This window comes from Uloborus diversus, chromosome 4 (assembly GCF_026930045.1).
Source record: "Uloborus diversus isolate 005 chromosome 4, Udiv.v.3.1, whole genome shotgun sequence".
NCBI classification, from domain to species: domain Eukaryota; kingdom Metazoa; phylum Arthropoda; class Arachnida; order Araneae; family Uloboridae; genus Uloborus; species Uloborus diversus.
The window spans coordinates 20038311-20044310 of NC_072734.1; positions in this window are offsets into that span (position 1 = coordinate 20038311).

Here is a 6000-nt window from a genome sequence, read left to right on the forward strand (position 1 = left end):
AAGGTCCCGGTATCCGAGTTTCCATGGTCTGCCACAGCACGTGTGAAAACATAAAGAGCTAATGAAGGATCGATTCATAACAAACAAGCGATACCTGCTCTTAGAAAAAAAAAAAAAAGCGATCTTTTGTTTTTCATGTAACTGAAGAGGGTAGACCGATTGTTTTATTTATAGAAGCCAGCCAATCCGAAGAGCCGAATCGCAAAATTTTTAAATGGTGGAGATTTTCACTTGTTTTTACACCCATGCACGCAAATAGTACGCAGATATATACTGTCGTGTGCAGGTAAAGGGCAGTAACTGCGAATTTTTCATTTTTTATTTGTTACATTCTTGTCATACATTAGCTTTATTGTACACTAGTGGAACCCGCACGGCTTTGCCCGTCATAGAAAAATTAAAAGGTCTTTTGGTTCGCCTGCATATTTACAAATGTATGGTGAATTTTCTCGCCAATTGACTTGTGCCCATGTTATGGTTCCACGTTATGATAATTTCGTAATTTACTCGTCCATCTTATGATAGTTTTGTTCTTAAAATTGGAATAGAAAAAGAACCACATCGAATTTTTGAAAAATCGCTTCGTTGTGCACACCCCCATGCTACAAACTAACTTTGTGCCAAATTTCATGAAAATCGGCCGAACGGCCTAGGCGCTATGCGCGTCACAGAGATCCAGACATCCTACAGACATCCTCCGGACATCCAGACAGAGAGACTTTCAGCTTTATTATTAGTAAAGATAAAGAAGCTTACTTATTTAGTTTCCACTGAAAAAAAGGCGCGAAAAAAACGTCTAATTCCAAGATTTCCCTATAGTTAATATTGAATACGACGCACATTTCTTCAAATATCTCGAAAACTCGTTTATGCAGATATTGCCGTTTACCTGCACACGGCAGTGTAGTAGAACGTCGAATATCAGAACTTATGAAGACCATTAGTTCGGATTTTCAAATTGTTCGGATTTTCGAAAATAACCATGAAAATACCTTTTTGGGGGGAAAAGTGCGCTGTTTAATCAAATTTAGTGGTTATACAATATTTGTGGTACGCAACATTTTAACACAGTACGTAACCAGGGGTGGCCCCACTAAGACCAAGGACGCACTCCCCTAAATATCGTAAACGACCCCCACCCCCAAAAAAAGCACGAGCCCCTCCCAAAAAAAGGAAAAAATACCCCTCAAAACACCCTTCCCCCCCTAAAAATTTCAATGGTCCTGTCTGCGCCATGACCTTTCCCCTAGATGGGCATCCCTGACATAACGCTACAACATGTAATTACTTTTTTTTTAAACAAAAATAAACTCTTCTTGCTTACTTATTGAATACTAGTGGTACCCGCACGGCTTTGCCCGTAATAGAAAAATTAAAAGATCTTTTGGTTCGCCTGTATATTTACAAATAATGTAGAGCGAATTTTCTCGCCAATTGGCTTGCACCCAAGTTATGGTTCCACGTTATGATAATTTCGTATCTCGCCAATTGGCTTGTGCCCATGTTACGGTTCGACGTTATGATGATTTCGTAATTTACTCGTCCATCTTATGATATTTTTGTTCTTAAAATTGGAATAGAAAAAGAACCACATCGAATTTTCGAAAAATCGCTTCGAGGTGCACACCCTCATACTAAAAACTAATTCTGTGCCAAATTTCATGAAAATCGGCCGAACGGTCTAGGCGCTATGCGCGTCACAGATATCCTGACAGACAGACAGATATCTGGACAGACAAAGAGACTTTCCAACTTTATTATTAGTAAAGATAAAGATCAAGATGAAGGAAAATTTATTAAAACTTCATGGGAGTGCTTTCGGATATTTGACGCATGCATATAGAAAGATTGATATCAATTCTACAAGGGGGGCGGGAAGTACTTCGCGAAAAGAAGATATCGATAATTTCGAGAGCGCTGAAAATTTTGTGAATTTTACATAAATATAATTGAAAGTTTGAAAGAAAAAAAATTGCGAGGCCACAATTTTCGTGATTCGACGCGCTAGCAAAATTCACGAAAATGGTAACCTCGTGAAATTAAGTGCTCCTATAGTTGATGGCTAGATATCAATAGACAAACAGATAGATACAAATAGTAGATGGATATATCGATACTAGATAGATTGATATCAATAGGTAAACAGATTGATACATATAGATAGTTCTGTAGATATATATACAGACAAGGGCGCCCATACAGGGGGCCAGTGGGAGCTCAAGCCCCCCCTTAGAAATGAGAACTTCCTTGCTTTTAGTGCTTCTTTCTTTGCAAAAATGTCTAAAAATTTCTTTTACAGCCATTAATGAATAAGTTATTAAAAAAGTCAAATCTTAATATCACTAATCTGTACTGAAATCGGTTTCCATGGGAAAAATATTCTGCTAAACCATGGGGAAAATTTTTGAGCCCCCCCCCCCTCTTAAAATTTTGCATATGGACGCTCTTGTATACAGATTGATAGAAAATCATAGATATAAATACATGGATGAAAAGATAGATATGAAAAGATGGATATAAATCGATAGGTAAAAGATAGATAAATAGATATCTTGGTTGAGCGATAGATACGCGTAAAAATTCGATTTTTTGAATAGAAAGTTTTTGATTGGCACTATACTGTTAGAAATCTTGTTTCTTCATGGGTGAGGTGGTAACAATTGTCTACCCCCCCCCCCTTCCCTCCTCCTTGCTATGCTATCGCCCATATGGATATTGTAGACTTTTACAATATTCTGTTGATATGCTTTTGTATTATAAGTACATTTTCTTTGACTTCAAAATCTTTACACCTGTTAGCTACCTCTCCTTTAAATTAAGTAACAAAACTTGAAACTCTTGTTTACTAAGATAGTAGGACAGATGAACGAACACTTAAGTACAGTTGAAGCAAGGGCCGTAAACCTGGCTTCAATTTTGCAAATATTGTACCCTGAATAAAATACTAGTATCAATAACTTTTTTAGCAACAAAAAGTGTAATGAAAGGAATTTTTTGGGATAGATTAAAAATTTTTTGGAGGTGCCTGAACCCTGAAAACCCATTCCTTAAATGCGGCTATTATTGAAGCATATGGCACACAGTAGGTACAGTAAACTCTCATTAATCCAGACCCTATTAAACCGGACTTCACTTTATCCGGATAGCCATTTAGATGCACGTACTGCATAAATAAAAGGTGAGCATCATGCTCTAAGTAGTTTTTCATCAAATGCTGTTTGCTGCAAGTAAAATAATGTATGTAAATGTAATAGGTAGAATCCATGTCAATTCAACCAGGAGGTTGCCTTGCTGGTCTCGGAATTTTTAATTTTTTTTTCTTTTGAATTTAACGTATATTAAAGTTCAAAAAAAGTAAGATAAGCATATTTTTCGATTTTGCTCAAATATATTCCTAAGCCGAGATACAGGCAGTGTTGGGCATTAATCAACTAAACCCTCTATCGACTAAAGTAATCTGACTCCCATTTAGTTCGACTAATATTTTAAAAATTTAGTTCAATTGCAGACGAAGATTAACGTTAGTTTAAACTAACTCGTTAGTTGACTAAAAAAACTAATTTAGTTCAGATTGATTTAGTTCAGATTAAAGTAATCAGATTGAATTTAGTCAAACTAATGTAATCAGATTGATTTAGTCAACTAAAGTAATCAGATTAAATTTCGTCAGATTAAACTTTATAGGGTCTGGTGGGGGAAAGTGGTCAATGGGGTAAAGTGGTCATAATTCAAATAAATGGCTATACCTTAATAATAAATGTTCGAATGAATGTGAAAATTTTATTTTAGAGTAGTGCAGTTAGAAACTACATTTTGAATACAAAATTTTACAACTGGCAAAATTTTATGTGGTAAAAAAAAAATATTTTGAGTGATTATGAATTTTTTCAAAATATAAACACCTTTTTTAACTTCCTTGGGAAATTTTGTTTGTTAGAATTATGAACAGATTGACTGCACAGGAAGCTTTCTACATGTCTCAAGGACTCATACTCATTAGCAGTTAGCTGAATCTATTTTGAATAATTTTTTATAACAATTTTAGTAAGATGGGGTAAAGTGGTCATAATATTAGGCTTAACGAATATTGTTCTTTTAAAATTACTTAATCTTTAAGTATAAGGCAGGTATAAATTAAATATTAATTTCACTTAATATGTATTGTTTTTACAGTAAACAAGGTTAAATTTATGAGTATATGCGCATGCATACGCATATACTCGTGTAGGCACGTATATATACTTATTCACATAAATGCACCAATAAACACGTATTTGGGTATCTCGTAGTATTTTTTATCTATACAGATATACACTCGACTATACACGTATATACCCGCTTATACTCGTACATCTACGAACACTTATATACTCAGGTAGACACGGCGTATTTACACGTACATACTCGAGCTGACACTTACATACTAGCATATGATATACATGCATGCAGGGTGAGTTTAAACTCTTGGGCAAATTTTTAAAAGGTGTTAGAGAGGAGGATAAGAAGTAAGAATCATAAGAAACATATGGCCACAAACTCAACGCTGATGCTACATGCACGCAAAGCCAGAAACTAATGAATGCAAAACAGGTCACAAATTTATTACAAAAAAGACAATTTTACACAACGACCTAAGAAAGTTTTAAAGTCATTGATGAAACTTGCGGCCGGCATCTGTAATACATGCGTCGTAATCACTCTGTTACAATTACGAGACTCTTGAAAAACTTTCATCAGTCGCTACGCCTTTGTTGCGATGCGTGTATTAGAGCTACTACAGGCCTTACTTTTTAACAATTGTCTAAATATTTCTTAAGAACTGAAGTGTCGGGTAAAATCATCTTTGTGTAACAAATTTGTGACCTGTTTTCATTTCATCGATTTCTGGCTTTGTGTGCATGTAGCGCGTCAACGACCATAAGTTCCTTATGATTCTTTGCTTCTTATCCTCCCCTTTCACACCACTTAGATTTTACCCAAGATCTTGGATTCACTATGTAAGCATACATGTATATTAGCGGATATACTCGTAGATATACGCGGATACATGTGCTGGTGTTTACACGTAAATGTACGTATATACGTCTAACAAGTATAGAATCGTGTTTACACGTAAGCATACGTATATACTCTTGCTTCCACATATATATATATACGTGAGTAGACACGTACCAAACACGCACTGGATATATCCACGAATTAACTCGTGTATACCCGTATATGTATGTATGTACACTACTGGCCGTTAAAATTGCTACACCAAGAAGGAATAATCTGAATGAAACAAAATTTTGCACACGTGATGGCAACATTGCCACTAGAAAACGATTACAAAATGAAAGCAAAATGATCATTTATTACTGGAAAAATCTCATATGAATGGAGGTTTAAATACCCTGTTGCGCCACCTCTAGTTGGAATTTAGGAACCGATACGGTCGAGCATTGAGGTACAGCAGTTTTGTACGATGTCTTACGTCTTCTCGCACCACAGTTGCTGTAAACGCGCCACTAATTTGATCAAACTTACAGGCTGTTCAATTTACCGTCTCAAGTGATCCCAGATATGCTCAATTTGTGACAAGTCACAAATCGCAGACCAGAGCATCACGCAGACCAGAGAAAGTGATAATGCGGAAGAGGAAATCCCTTTACATTCTTGCTGTGCTTGACCGAGCATTGTCATGTTAAAAAATGGTTCCTGGGAGCCCCGTCGTGAGTGCTAACACGTATGAGTTTGATCGAATGAGTGGCACTTTTACAGCAACCGTGGTACGAGATGACGCAGGATATCGTAGGAGACTGTTATGTCTCAATGCCCGATTGTTTCGCTTCAAGTACATCGTACATTCGCGCTAGAGGTGGCTTAACAGGGTACTTAAACCTCCATTTATTCGAGATTTTTCCAACCATAAATGATCAATTTGCTTTAATTTTGTAATCACTTTCTAATGTCAATTTTATTATCACGTGTGTAAAATTAGCTTCATTCTGGCAATTT